General features: G+C 36.4%; 1 protein-coding gene across 3 annotated transcripts in view; it reads left to right on the forward strand.

Moving 5' to 3' along the window:
- Positions 1 to 16994, forward strand: part of Dtn (transmembrane protein 132C dtn) — a 98601-nt gene that overhangs the window by 1816 nt on the left and 79791 nt on the right. The window lies entirely within an intron of this gene.

Below are 16994 nucleotides of genomic sequence, written 5' to 3' on the forward strand. Positions count from 1 at the left end.
TATAATAAAACACGTCGTCTCACTGATATGATTATACTTATAACGTTCGCGGATTGTAAATCTTTAGAGAACATCTTTCGTGAGTTAATTCCGCTTGGCCGTTTACTCTCGCGAATTACAAATCAGCTTGTTCTGATTAGATCAATGAGATTAGATCAAAACTCATCTAGTAACATATTTATCAAAACTTATTGTTAAACTTTTGATCGTAGCCACGTTTCAACAATTTGATTCTCGTGCTTTGCAATCTTGTTTGAATCAATCTACTAATCATAGACTTCATAGGAGCATAATCATGCTCTATACATTAAAATAAGAAAAGAATCAAAATACGAAAAAAGCAAAACTTTTATTCGAATAAAATTATGAAAAGCTTGTGTACACATTGCACACGCACACACATAGTGTTGATAGTGTGTTATAAATATAAGAAACCTCAGCTGCTTTTTTTCTTTGGAGATTTGATATTCTTACAATTGAAAAGGTCTTTCAAATGTAGTTTTATTGTAGCGTTAAAATCTCGAATCGATACTTGTAATGGTGATAACAATTATAACAAAATTTGCGCGATCCTGCTGATTACTCGAAGCATACGAAACGCTGTCGTGTTTTAATTGTCGTAATATTAAGCGAGATTTTTCCAATGGAAGAGATATGAGCGTCGTTAACGTAAAAATACCTCAGCGGAGAAGGTGTTTCTCTTTTTCGTGCGCGTTTAATCGTTATCGCCGATGTTGCTCGTTTATGCGTAGACAAGCTACAGAGTACGTATATATTATCGCTTTAACCCACAGAGATGACTGATCCGCGCAGTCATTTAGACTTAACGGATCCGAGCTCGATTCATTTGCGGACACACATACATTTACGCACTATTTATACCCAGGTACGCACGTTTTTATAAATAATAGTTGCAATAGATATTTAAGGAAAAATGAAAGCAAGATTAAGCTAATTCAAAGATAATAAAAAGAATAAGAATTAGCTGCACATACGTGCATGTGATATAGATAGAGCAGAATAGCGATGCACATTATTTATTTTTTTTAAATATCCTTTAGTAAAAAAATATTGTTTTATCTATAGAGTTTGGATGGTAGACAACGTAATTAGGATTGTAGCGGTAGCAGCGCAGATTTAAGATAATATTACCTAAATCTAAATAGATGAGCAACAACAGACAGCTATTGCTATCTACTGTTACTCGGTGGAAGGAGAGATATTTTGAGATGTAGAAATAATAGATAGAATCAGGTGCACCAGGTTCAAATTATTAACTTTATAGTAAGAAACTCAATGTATTTATCTAAAAAGTATAAAAAATTAAATTTTTTAAAAATCTCTTTGGGTTATTGCGAGAGGAAAGTATAGCGAGGGGATTCCACGAGAGAATATATCTCGTGACCTAATTTACTTCGCTATTATTATCCCTTCTAACTTCCAATCTGTTCGTCAGGCATGTAGCATAAAATAGGATTGATGGCTTCGTCATTTTTTTCGTAGGATCAATAATTCAGATACTTTCTAAAACATGTATGCATAGAGAGCTTAGCACCCTTGGTTGTTGTCCCATCCATCGTGATTCGACGATATGCACTTGCGTTTCGCTTTGTTCGCTACGTTGATGCGCATTACGTATGCAGCACGTGCGAAACGACGAATATGTGCGAGTGCGTGACGGCGTGATGGCGTCGCGGCACGTCATGTCGTGTCGTGTCGTGTCGCGTCGCGTCGCGTCGCGTCGTATCGTTATTAACGTTGTCCTGAACGCGTTTCTTTCAAGAGAACGACGGAAAGCGAATGGCAGGCGAAAGAAGGATCTTACTTCCGTTACTGATCTTTGACCCGCGGCTTCCCGAGGTTTTAAGTTGTAAGGTCGCAGCCGATTAATTAACGTTTTAATAACCGTTTGTGCCCGCGGCGGCGTTGTCAAGAATATAATATCGTAGCATCTCTAAATATTATTTGTCTACAATTACGTTTTAATGGTATTGTTATAGAGATATAGATAGAGATATACGTATATATGTTGCGTTTGCGAATGTACAAATGCAATAATAAACGTCCCCAGGCACATTATATATACGAGTAACTAAAGTGAAAATAGAAATTATATAGAAATTATTAAATGGAGATGTAACCTGCAGCAAGAAAGTTATATTACATTACCGAGGAAGTGAATTAGTAGTTATACCAATAAAATCGGATAATTACTCCATGGAAATTGTAACCTTTTTTAGTGATTATGCAGAAAAGTTTTTTTTACTCGTAACATTTCTTTTCCTATTAATGAGATGATATTGTAATGTGAATATTAAGTATGTAATGTGAGTATTTTCGCTCGCTCGTTCCACTTTCAGTCAAACGCATCATAAAATATTCAGAAACGTTAATTGTCGTAATACAATCAATTTTTAAGTTTTGCATCTCTGTTATATATAAAGAGCAGTAAAAATATATATATTCTGTAATATCGATGCTATCGGGCGGCATTTGTCCTGGATATATACATACGTGAACAAAACTCTGCTTTTCGCCGTAGGCTCAGCTCATGCATAACTTATACGGTCGTCATTGTGAAAAGTGAGTGGGCAGACATTTCCGATACTCCTCGGAATCAGATAATACTTAGAAACTATTACTAATACTAGAAAAACTTCTATAAAGGCGTTTTATTTTGCGTGTACATACATTTACGGATAAATCCGAGTTAACATATCACAATTTTTATTTTTGTAAAGATTTATATAGCTGTTTTGAATTATGATATGAAAAGTAACGAGTTATGCAATTTTCAAAGTTTTGGAATATCTGGAAAAATCCAATACTATGTAGTTTACTTACGTACACATTAATCGCTAATATTATAGTTGATATTCAAGATTTTATAAGTTTTTGTACACGTGATTGAAATGACCGTACCGAATTTAATGAGCAAAAAATTCGCGTTTTATCACATATGATGATACAAATGAAAAACATACCTCTCTTGAATATTCATTTTGAATATCATCGATTTTAGTTGTATAATATTTTAAGCCATGCCTCTTGCTTGCCTCGATGAAATATGGAAATGTGTATTTTAGAAGTTTAAATGTAAGAAACTGTTTTTAGACGAAAAATTTTAGATTTATCGCGTCTTGAGCATAGACATCATTTTTCGCATCGAGACGACGCGACGAAACGATGTCTCATAGAGAATTACATAGGCGGGATGCATATATTATATACTAATTGTAAGAATTCTTTTCCACATATTAAAGACCGATATATTGATGTAACATTGCGTGAAGTTTTTGCCTTATCTATATATGGGGGAAAAGTTTTGGACCTGAGCAATTTAACATTTAAAAAATATATTGAAATTATTATATTTGTATTTGTATTTCGAAATAAGTACTCGCGCATTACATAATATTGTATCTTTCGTATCTCAACCGTAACGCTGAGATACAATAATCGTTAAGAGGTTTAATGAAAAGACTGCAGACAATGGAAAACTATTGCTTTCGATTACAAGTAGCGAGCGATTCCCTCGTTAAAATCCTTGACTTATCTTCCTGCTGTCCTTTACGGGCACGCTATTTACTATCATATTGGTCGATCGTTCCATCCTTCGCTTAGCAGTGTTTCTCAATTGCCTTATTCGATACTTTTTTATGATTATCATGTCGATAATCATAAATGATCGTAAAACATAATTAACACGTGCGTTGTATGTGTTAACAACAACAGTATAATATCCTTCTATTAATACCGGAAAGAGAGAAAGAAACCTTTTCGATATATGTTATCATAAATGTACGAGTAGTATCAAATTTTTAATAACTTTCGTCGTGATGATTTTGTGCACGTTTGCGTTTTAAGTGACATCGTAGCTTTTTTCATTCTCTTCTCAAATTGTATTTTGAAACAATCGTAGATACACTTTACAAAATATAAAGCAAGAGCAGCTACACGTTGATATTAAAGTAATTGTATTTTAATAGAGAATGTCTTAGATTGAGAACATAAGAAAATAAGTTATATTAACTCTTAACGCGTTGGAAAATTCAAACGTAACAACAATATGCAAATCTTTTTAAAAGACTTAAGAAACACAATCTGTAGTAGGTAAACTATTGTGTATAGAACGTTGTACTTGACCGCGGCACTTCATTGACGGTAAGATTCACGATTTAATACGCCAATGATGCGTACGCGGGGAAAAATGATGGTGCAGCAAAGGGGCACAGGGGACCTCCATAGAATAGACGAATAGAGTCTCGAATGGCAGGCGCCATTCCACTGTGCGCAGTCCGGCGTCCGGCAGGCATTCATAGTCGTCGCAGGGAATCACGGCATGATGCCAGATGGCTGGCATTCTCGGTGACGTGCAGGAGAGGGATCAGGGAAGTTTTCTTTGTTCCTTTTCTGTTCCTCGCCCCCTTATTCCTGTTCTGTTCTTCGGACGATCCCAGGTTTTCTCTTTCTATCTTTCTCTCCCTTTCTCTCTATCTGTTGGCCCCCGGCAAGTTACACGTTACACCTTTTTGTATATTCCTTTCTCTCTCTTTCTCTCTATCTCGTCTGGCATATATATATATAATATCAGTCTTCGTTTCATGTCTTCTTCTGTTCCTGTGTGGTATCTTGGATTCGAGCAGTCAGCTACTGCATTTTCTCTTATATTTCAAAAAGAAAAAGAGGGAGAGAGGGAGATCAATAGGAAAATCGTCTATTTCCTGCATTTTTCTGCAAGAAAACAAAACCATCACGTTGATATTTTCCATATCACTGGAAATGTTAGTAATTTGTAGAACAGCGCAATGTAACAGGATAATGTTTTTCATTGCACAGTTCAGTCTCGGGACTGTTTGGAATTTGTCAAGAAAAGAAAAATGTATATAATAGATAGGAATGGGTCTTACCTCTCTGCTTTTATATAGTGTTGAAATAATAGATATGATATAAACGATGGTTGTATACAAATATATACGAATAAAATAATTTCCCGGGAAATCAGTTTTCATCTTTCGGAATATCTTGCATGCACGAACGATATTATTCGGGAGACAGCAAAACCACTTTTAGGACCGGATTTAGTTAATGTATACTTCTGGCCGTTCTGGCGTTTAATTTTAGACAATTTAAACTTATAATGCCTTTGTTCTTCCCCCGCGTGTAGTACCTGTGGTTTTCAAAATCAGTTACTGGTTTAATTTGTTTTACTGCAGATTTTTATAAAGTCAACTTTTTCTTTTTTGAATTATATCAATCTTATTAATTTTATTGTTGTTATTGAACGTTTCGGAATTGTAACGGATTATGTTAATTGTGTAAAGGAACTTTTTTTAATGAAAAAGTCACGGCATTTCATTGGGTTCATAGTTCTTTGACGAACCATCGAGGCCGCTGGGATTTTAAACTCACGGTTGTTGCAGTGTTAAATTAATTCCACCCCATCCCTCGTGTAATATCTCCGACTTTCATTGTCAGCTATCTCTCGTATTCACACGCGGCGTCCCGGGGGAAATATGAAGAGTTATTGAAAACCTCGCTTCATCGAGTTTCAACAGTGTTTTGTAATTCAAATAAAACCATCTAATGTTATTATGATATTACGCGAAATATTAGTAACTCTGCTTGCAAAGGAATAAAGCTTTTTATTATAAATCTATACTAGTGGACGCGCGCGCGCATGTATAGATCTTATGATGACTGATAGAATATGACTTAATATGTTGACCTAATGATACGTGGGCGTTGTTAGTATAATTTTTATCCATACAACAGATACATATTCGTAATACTTAATGTCAACTATTTTTGTGTATTACTAGAGACTAGAGATACACTTAACTTTAATGACACATTAATTTAAAATTATTTCTTCATATATAGGAAATGAATTTGGTCATTTTTGGAGAGAATTTCTGTGTCGCTGTAGTATATTAGTATACCAAATAATGCGAAAAGATTATAAATCATGTAAATTATGTCGATGTCTGAAAGGATAAATCTTTTCAAGTCAAAATAAATATTTTATATCATGTTTTATAATTATTAGAAGACAAGTTGAAATTATACTTGGATACCATCCATGTAGCTAATATAAAGAGAATGTAATCGTATTACTCATCCCCCAGCTCGTATTAGCTCTCCAATAAACGCTTCCAAACGTCCTCCATTTTTTCTGAATGTGCCATATAAATGTTGCCATTTCCTACGTGGCGTCCGTGGCGTATCGTGGCGTGACGTGGAGAAACGCTGTTCTGTAGTTAAGGAAGTTAAAGTTAACAGAAACTTTGCACTTGTAGGTACTTATAGGAAACGTTCTCTCCTTTTGTAAATTGAGGAACGATGTGACATAATAACTCACGATCGTTTATGTAGGAAAAGACTGAATGACGGTGACAGTATCGGTAGATAGATCGCCGTTTCCGTCACGTCGGCGGTCTCGATGAGATATAGCTTTCGACGATAGGTTTCGTCGGGCACGTACATCCATTCTACGACACGACGTGGCGATTTTTTGTTTTGGTGTTGATTGATTGAAACACACGTATGCACGTTCATTCGAGACTGGCAAGTGCGATCGTCCATCGCGCGCGAGCCTCTCTGTCGCTTTCTCTCGTGGAATCCTTGTGAACGACATCGGGTAATGCCCGTTACGTGTTCATGTCTCACGGTCGCGCCGCGCGCCGTTCCGTATCTCGTCGCCGTGGCAAGTGATTTAATCCTTTGGAGAGGTACTATCGCGCTCTAACGCTGCGTCTCGTCGCGTCAGCTGGTTTATTTTTTCGCGAATAATGTCGATTAATACACATAATAATTACTTTAATCTTGAAAAAATAAATAAAAGGGACGTAAAAAAACAAGTATATGATACACAAATTTTAGAAATTGATAATTATGTTATGCGCATTTTCATAGTTTAATTCTTCTCTAGACTTTTGAATCTATTCACTTAATTGTGTCATCATGCTTTTGAAACGGGAGAGTGTTCTATGTGTCACCATGCAAAAATAAGAGACTTGTGATTTTTCCGAAGAGCCGTCGAAAAGTGCAATGTTAACTTAACGCGTGCGATATATGGAACATGTCGAGCGCAAACCGATAGGAACGTACTCCCATCTCTGTGAGAAAATACAATCCGACGTAATTTTTCCGATACCTTTTATCAGTTGTTGTAACAAAGAAAAACATTACGCTCGACCGACGATACCTTCCGCATACAATAATCCCGCAGAATTTACGAGGAAATCGAGCGTATCGCAGGCTCGGAATGCTCCGCGAGTCGGATTTCGCGTGCAAAGAAGTGCAACGCGATATATCCCACGCGTCTTTCGCATTCTCCGCCTCTCTCGCTTGGGAATCATTCAAGTTCATTCTCATCACTCGAGGGCGGATAAGCGGGGGTTGCGTACGTCGTAGTCACTCGTAGTCGTGTTTTACGTTGCTACACGATAAGTTGAGACTTGTTTGTGTGAGATGACGGCGCGGCGCCGCGTCGCATATCTCAACGTCGACAAGAAATATCGCGTTTTTGAGAAATCGCTTTATTTCATCCTATAATCGTCATTGTAATCTTTATTTTCTCGTGTTAAATCGTCAGATTAATTCCCATTCATGCCAACTCGATATACATATAACATTAGAGCGAATCAATCATACATCGTATCTCGTTGCCGTGGCACATCCATTCCTCGTGCTTGCGCGTACGCCGTCCATTATTAAGTTTGGTTTCTTGTCTCCATTTTTGTCATGTTCGTTAGGTATCTCGTATTGACTGACTCGAGTTATTATTGAAATGTGGTATATAGCATTTCTTTTTCATAATGTAACATCTAATTGGAAGCAATCGTAATCTTGAAATAAATAAGTAGAACATCGCAACGTTTGCAGTGACAAAAGTAATATAATTATTGTAGAAATATTAGATATTATGAAGAGAAACAATACTTATATAAATTATATATATTACATATCGAAAATATTACGACAGTATTACATAAGCAAACATATGTGTGTATCGCAGTTAATTCCGCGATTCTTATTTCAACACATTTGTATCTATCTAAGAAAATCTTTCGAAAGGTAACTACGTCCACAAATTTAATTCGCATATATCGCTCTTCTGGTATGTCACTTACATAATGTAACAGTCAATAATATTTCGCAAACAAATTAAGAACTTTGTATTATATGATATTCCATTGCACATTGAGTTCAAATACCGAAATAATCGAGGAGTCGTATTCTCAAAGAGACATTATATATATACGCCCGCTAACAATGTTATTATTTGATGCATCTCGTTCAGTTTATACTTCATCGGCTATATCGGGGAATAACGTCTCTATCGTGCCTACGCTCTTTTCATCATTCTATCCATATACGATTGCAATCAATTCATGTATGTAAATAACGTTGCTCGATAATGTAACGATAAGTTAGTTAATATGCTCATATGACGCAACGCATGTTTTTAAAATTGTCGTACATTTTCTATGTAACAGGTAACAGGGTCCGTTAGATGAACAATTTTTGTAAAATAGAAATGTTATTGCAAAAACTGCATTACATTAATTAGATGTTACAATTTGAAAATAATCATGTATAGTCATATTTTTACCACTTCTCTCGCTACTTCATGTTTTTCATAACATGAAGTGTGAGTGAGAAAGGAATTTTTAATCTTAAGACGAAAGACATAATTCTTTCAATATGGCATCTTATAAGATAATTAAGAAAATTGTTTGGAGATAAATTTATGCATTTTGTTGCAACGGAGAAAGTTAAATCAACATTTTATAACAAGATTAATCTCTGATATTGATGAGGCTGCGTAATTAGGAATATTGCATCCTGTCATTTTAAATGTATTACGCTACAGATGGTTAATCTTATATCCGGCGATTATCCGACATTGTGCCGTATATTCTCGAGAACGTCGCATTGTCTCGCTAACGTACGTCACTAATACAGCGCGTCGGTTATTTCATTATTCGTACCGAGGATATTTCATACTTGACTTCCGTGCGCGCGCGATCCCGGAATTCTCATTACCCTTCCGTAGCACGGGCACATTCATCAGGTGTCAAATAAAATTCACCAGGCTCTCCGTTACTTAAAGTTTAACAAAGATCTACTCTTGAAGCAGGTACACGACACTCTTATTTCACTCGTGCATCGCTGTCTTCCTCCTCTCCCCCCCCCCCATTTTCTCATGACTGTCAAGATGTATTAAAGTACTACAGGTCAGAGGCACGCGACGTTAGGCGCCGTTATCTTTGTTGCGCTTATCCCTTCGATAAGTCGCATCAACTTTCACCTGTACGAAACGAAGGATTACGACCGGATAGTCGGTATCTCATGATAATCGCACGAAACCTTTGTGTCCTGGAGAATGATCGGGATTTCATCTATTTCAGCTTTGAAGCCAATTGCGCGCATGTTTCTGTCTATTAGTTGGGTTAAAGTAGAGAATGCAAGTCTTTGGAACTCAAAAGCCGGCTTTTGGCGCGAGCGAACCGTGAAGCGTGAAAATAATTCCGAAATAGTTTCAAGTTGGCGCTCTCTGCGTACGCGAATTCTCGAATAAACTTCCACCGACAATTTCTATAAGCCCGTTAACGATATTCGATGACAGGTGACAATAATTAAAATTTGTCCGACGTCTATCAATTGAATCACGATCGTCATTGTTGATAAGTTTCTTTGAAAATCTACGAAAACAGATTGCGATTTGAATAATCTTGACATTTATAACAGTTGAATGAAGACATTTTAAATCTCTTTAAAAACATTTTCAACCCAAATGGCAATTTCAGAGTCTATAATTACAAAATTATTTACTTTTCTTAGTTTAGAATATTTTTGAAATTATTTTCGTAAAATTGTTGGTAATTGAACTTTTTTCTGCTTTAAGCTTTTTGAAAATTTATTTACTGTTGCACAGGAATGTGCAAATATACAGAGCGAGGTGTGTAAAAGAAGATATTCCTGTTACTTTTGAAGAAATATTGTTAAGAATAGTTCCTTGTGTGATTTTTGAATATTTTTTATTATTAACTATTAACACTTCCAGAGTGTGCGATTTTATCCTTAACAATATATTTTTATATTTTTAAAAGCAACAAAGATACTCTTGAGTATCTCTTTTAATTTAGATATCTTTTTTAAAATACTCTACATTTTCAGGCTCCTAATTTCGCTATCGCGGGACACAACGTAGCAACTAGGATGTTGCTTTTCTTAGTTCGTTGTTTTCTGGCACATTGTACGATCCAAGCGTATTCTTAATTCCTGTAAACATACTTGCCTCGAGCTCCGAGATATTCCTTTAATATCTGTAAAATTCGCGCATCGCATATACAGGATGCGCTGAGCGTCGTGTATTTTCCCAAACTGGAAACTCTTAGCGAATTTCAATTGCATACTTTCTCAGTGAAAATTTCATTGTTCTATTATCACAGTTTTTTGGCTTTTAATAAGATATCTAGATAATTGTCTAGAAGAGTACTTTTAGTTAAAAATTTATTAAAATACATTTATATGAAATCAAATAATGAATTTAAAAAAAGTCCACCTGTTAAACTCAATTTTATTTGTTCAACTCATTTCCATTTGTACAACTCAAACTGAATTTGTCAGAAACAATAAAGTTAATTAAGTAGGATGCATATAATGCAAATTGACAATAAACATCCAGTTCATGTAAATGCACGTATGATAATAATAAATTTTTTTAAATTATGAATATGAATCAAAAGCGAGATCAAAAGTCAAAGCTTATTAAAAATTTTCGATTTTCATTGCTTATAACTCATAATTTATCAAAGCTACGAGAGTACGAATGAATTAGAATGACATTAAAGATGTTGTGCAAAATGTGTTTTAGTAACAAATACTTTTATTTTTAATATATTTGTAAATGTATATACTTTACATGCGCTTAGGAATAATTTTTCATAGAGGAAATGCATTAGCATGAGAGAAAGAGAGAAGAAAAAAGATGAATTTTATATAAATACATCAGAGATATCGGAGAAATCATTGTTCGCGTTAATCGAATATGTTTTGTTGGACACTGGACGGGGGATAAATGCGCTATGCCTGGGCATCCCTTGCATACAGAAAAATATCGGAGTAGCTCGATCGACCGACCGTTTACCCGACAACGCGTTCATGGTCCAGGTTTGGCGGTGGCAATTCTTAAGATTTCGAGGTGCGTGAGATGGGTCGTCCTGGCAACCTAGTGGTGGAGAGGGTTTCTCCTCTCTTCTTTTTCTCTCTCACTCTCTTTCTCGTGCAGGCTACATCGACCGTCGCGTCGTAACGAGGTGTGCGCGCGATGGGGAATGGGTTGAGGACGCGGGTTAAAGGGGGAGCCGTTTCTCTCGGATCGGAAATGCGAATCTTTCCTCCCCCTCCCCCTCCCCCACCCCCTATGTCATTCTCCATACGTGGTGCAGAGAGCAGGTGTTCCGTCGCGGGGTATGCGTTTTGTCGTTTCTCTTTTTACTGCTACCTGCACAAAACGCGGCTGCCACAGCTTTATGCGAATTCCACCCACTCTTTCGCCCACTCGTGTTCTTGATGGCTCCTCCGCTCCGCACCGACATTCCATCCATGCGGTTGATATTACCCCATCACGCGCCAGGAATATGACTTCGTTTAGATTTTCCCATCACAGTTAACGCACCCTGATACGTTCGTATACGACCAACTGCATCGTCAACTTACATTTATGTACTGTACGGCGATTTATATCCAATCAAACTGAAATTTCTTCAACGATCAACTTCAACGATCTATTTAACAGTCTAGATTGCTCATTTCTTTTAAAAACTTATATAAAAGAAACGATTATTTTTCTTCAAATCATATAGAATCAAAAATTATCCTTTGTGAGATATTTATATCTTAGGAAGCTGAGAATGAATCAATATTACTGTTATAATTACTCTCAGAGACATTTCAAAGACTTTCTATCTTTTTTTCGTTTTTTGTCCTTAGAAACACGTTAAATTTGTATCTCGTTTTATTACATCTTTTTATTTATAATGGATCAATTATATTTATATCTTATTTCGAATAGTTTTACAAAATTAAGATAAGAGCTCATTTATACCTCTTTAGTTCTAAATTTATAATCGGTCTCGTAAAATACTTCGCCTCTTCGTTATCTTCCGACGCGACAAGTCGTTTCCGTTATGTCCAATTTTATATATTCGTCTAAGAGCCTGATAAGAGCTGGTTGTCTGGAGAAAACTCTTTGAACTTGCGATGAAACCTTCAGTTATATATATGAACGTGCCGATACTTGGCCGAATGTGTGGAAACAGAAAGTCGAATATAATAACGATTCGTTCATCGTCTTTTCCACTTTTATTTGAAATCGATCTTTTTCATAGTCATAGAAGCGATACCCATATCCAATTTGACGAACGACGGCATTGTCGTATCGGATCGCTGGGTAAGGCCACTTTTTATATGTTCGTTCATTAAATAAATGTCTCCACGACTTATGAGAATTTAGGATTATAGCCATGTTAAGAAATCATATCATCTCTAATATTCGTACGGATATACAGTAAATCCAAGATAAACTTTCGGTAAAAGAAATCGTCTCTCGATATTGAAACACAAGTATGTCTAGAAGCATCAATTCTTCAGCGAATATATTTATACATTTTACTAGGATAGAGAATTTTGCGATAAACCTATGTATGTAATAATATATGGATTTGTGTATGTATAAATTATTATTCTGGATGATATATCATAATTGTAACATATTTCGATTTGCTCATCGATAAAACAAAAAGAACAGGTTAGTTCTTCTAATACCGTTATTAGAAGAAGCGATTTATACAATATTTTGCTAATTCCTTTATCAAATGTTTCTCTACAAAGTGTTATTTATAGCAGTTTGGTAGGTTTGTACATATTGCGGGATCAGTCTCACCATGACTTGACCAGATGCATCAAAACCGCGTGCTTAATTGACTTATAAAATACCGAGGCCGATTCACGGGCCAATGCATGCCGCGCGGATGTTCGATTTAAACTCCTGCGTAAATCGCGATATGCAAGGATGCAACTAAAACAATAAATTTATCATTCGTCACGCGCTTGCGTTGACATACTTCGAGGCTATGAAAAAATATAATTCTTGCCCGTACACGTGATAGAGTTTTGATTATTTCGTTCACGGATGGACAAAAAAAACATTGAGGAAAACATAAAACCGCGAGGCAAATAGTAAAAATTTGGTTTAGTTTTCAATATTGCCGTTTCGGAACGATGCGATGCGAAGATAGGACACGAAGAAAATTCTAGTTGTATAAAACTGAAAATCGAAAAAAAACTTTGATGAGAACGCTACTAGATGCGAAGTAAAACCGCAGTTAAAACTTGAAAAAAATTTATTACAAAATGAAATGTCAAAAAAACTTTGAAAATTACAAATCGAAAAGATTTTGTCAGAAAATTGTAACGAGAATATTCTCTAATTCGCGTGAATGTTATTTTTGATGTAGAAATTTATTACAAGTTTTAGTACCGTACCGGTATAGATATCGCTTTGGTGTTGAGTACTATAGCGATATGTATTGGCGTACCAATATCACTGATACAATATTGGAATGATAACAGTCCAAGACTGGACATGTAGTATCAAATTAGCGTTGGTTCGCAGTATTATCACAATACTAAAATCTTGTGACATTGGCAGAATTCGTTGCACTAATATTGATACTGTATCAATAGCGAAATGATAACAACGGCTTAGCGGGAACGCGCGGCGATTCTGGGACATCCCTTCTCATACACTCTATTTTAATACAAAACAATGTGCGAGTAATAGAACTGCGGAGAAGATCGGAAAAAACATCGATATTAAACTAGTTGGAAAAAAAATAGAAGCGCGAACGGCGACGGAAGAGACGGGGCGAACGCGATAGGACGGATTCCAATTTTAGTTTCCAATTTCGGCGTTCCGTGCGCTTTTCAAGCCGCCGCGCCGCGCGCCGCGACGCGACGCAGAGAGCACAGCGTGATGCTGCACTGCGAAAGAATGCATCTCGTGTTCGCGTGTGCGACGCGACGGCGACGGCTGTGAAATTGCACGGCGCTACTCTCGTCGTCGGAAACGTGCGGAAGAACGCCACGTACTTCCTTCTATCGCAAATCCTCGCGCAGGGCATCACGGTGCAGCATCACCATCCCCGCTCCGCACCTTTCCGAAAAGAAGGTGATTCGCACCCGCGCGCCGCGATGCAACGAACCGCTCGATTGCTCGCTCGCGTTCGCTGGATTCGGTTTAATTTCGCGGAACAATTGGCCCGAGCAACGACCGAAAGATCGTTACATTTGATGTCGATAGGCGAAAACGGTCGATGTAAAAACCTTCTCCGGAATCTCTGGAACTCTAAGTCGATAGCGACGCATGTACCTACCAATTTGTTTGTTTAAAATTGTACAGATTTTTTTCTGTATATACATATATGTCTGCATATCAGATGTACCGACTCTTTTATATCGTTACGTGATCTTTTATGGTATATAAATAAGATATCTGCTATTTTTTTTTACTATACTGGACAGGAATGTACAATATATGAGAGTGAAAAGTTCTGAATAAGATATAAATGTCAGTCTGAATAAGATATAAATGTCGGGTCCAAATTATAAGTAATCTCGGGATGGATTCTCTCTTTCCATGCATAATTATATCGATGCACAATTTTATCCTTATCTTTACTGTTTTACCAATGGAATTTTTTTCATCGTCAAGTGATATCCATATTTTACGTTCTATTTTGATACATTTAGCTTTCTCTGCTGTAAGCAAATAACGCACACATAGAGAACAATAATCTATATCTGTGAATGAACAATAAATATAACTTACCATACTTGTGCCATACAAGCATGATTGGAGAAAATATTTATTATTATTTTTTTTTTCAATGAAAAGCAGATACAAAGAGGTCAACCTTTTATTTAGGTTTAAAATGAGCACTTTAAAGGTTGAGATTTGATGAAACATAGTAATGGAGCCACGCGAAGTGGTGATTTCTCTTGCCGATCTATATTTCTATGCGATGTAAATCTCATCTCAGCTCTCAGACAAAGAATTCGTCATGAAAGTCGCAGTCGTCGCAGTCATCCATCGATCGCACTAAAACAGCGCGGATCCTATATTTAACGTGGCGTTCTGTTCCTTCGCCGAGTGGAATCGTAGGTAATATATACTGAGAATAAAATTCTTCGGCCGGCGACTTATCTCCGGTTCTTATCGAGCTGCCGTCTAAAGAGATCTATATATCCCACCATGCACTTCTCGACAACGTTGTGCTTCTTGGCTCTCGAAGTATTGGCAGGGAAGTACAGACTCCTCCTCTTCTAAAAATGTCGTTTCCGTAAGAAAGAGTGCGAAGGGATGATCACTTTAAGCGAAACCATTTCTATTTCTAACTGATGCGCGAAGCATTCATTCTCTAAGAATGGAGGTGAAAGTTATCAAATAAATTGTTAATGCTAATCTTAAATATACTGGAGTATCACATTAGCATACGCAAATTATACGTATAAATACGTATATTTTATATATATTTATAAACTATTTTTCTTCAAGATTAAAAAAGTTTCAGCAGACATTTAAAAATTAGAAAATTGAAGTAACATTCATGAAATCAGTTATTGTGCCTGTTTATACTGTTGCAACTTATTTTGTCAAAGTTTTATTATTACAAGTTCTCATCTACTTATTATTCAAAATTTACTGTCAATGCCTTGACGTTGGAACGATCGGAATTCTTTCTAGTTTCGCTGCTTGAATTTACAATCGAGGGAGTACGCTATACTTGGCACACTCCATGCATTGAATGATTGTCAAAACTTTGATTGACAATAAATATTGATTATCTGATAGAATTCTGTACGGTGTATGCGGCTGCCGCATATTGCGACCGTCTGGTTGCAAACAAATCTGGGTCGTTGCGACGAGGATGAGGATCGACTAGTGGCTATTATCGTGAGCCGCCCGAGCAGTATAAGTTTCGCTTCATTCTAAACGAGACTTGGAAATCTCGAATGACGACAGTCGTTGCTAGATCCACCAGCGAAGCCATGTGAGAGTTAGAACCGCACTGTCGTTTCAATCCAAGTACGATCTAAAATGGGCGGGCTGAATAGGAGTACCTCTGAGTACTTAATGCAAGTACCCAATGACATTCAAGAAAATATTTCCTTCGACTTGCGGTAGCGGCTGCAATAAACATGAAGCGGATCCATAATCCCCAAGCTCATTTAAATGTGAATTACTTTGTTTTATGACGTTATGTATATTTATCAGCTTCGTCTTGTATGATTTAAAAAGTCAAATTAAGAAGCAATAGAAAATCTAGACTAATTTTTATGTAGATATGCATTAGAATATAATGCATTTGAATATGATGCTGAGAGAGAGAGAGAGAGAGAGAGAGAGAGAGAGAGAGAGAGAGAGAGAGAGAGAGAGAGAGAGAGAGAGAGAGAGTTCTATTCACACAGTTATAGTATACATATAATTATAATATACATGGTATTTTAAACAACATATAACATATTTTAAAAAGGAAGCTTGCAGATTCTATTTTGGCTAGAAATATTTAATTTATCGGAGCAAGATGGATTCTACAGATATAAACTCTGAATCGAACACTTTTATATTTTGTTACATATCGAGATGAATTAAATATAAATTAAATGATATATACGTTAAAAATCGCTATTTCAGTAATTTGGGTTACAGGAAAGTAATTTTGTAACATATTTCGCGTGGACGATATTTTAAACGAAATAATATTTTTGTTAGTGTAATTTGACGAGGAAAAATATTTACGTAACGTGCGATCCGAGCAAGAACATAAGTAACATATTCGCCGTCGCGCGACGTGAAAACAACACCGGTCCACAAACTAAAATAATATTCTACCGAAACAGGTTCGCGAACATGAGCGCGC

The sequence above is a fragment of the Temnothorax nylanderi genome, unplaced genomic scaffold, assembly GCF_030848795.1.
Source record: "Temnothorax nylanderi isolate EJ_2023f unplaced genomic scaffold, tnyl_v1.0 TNYL_tig0140_pilon, whole genome shotgun sequence".
Taxonomy (NCBI): Eukaryota; Metazoa; Arthropoda; class Insecta; order Hymenoptera; family Formicidae; genus Temnothorax; species Temnothorax nylanderi.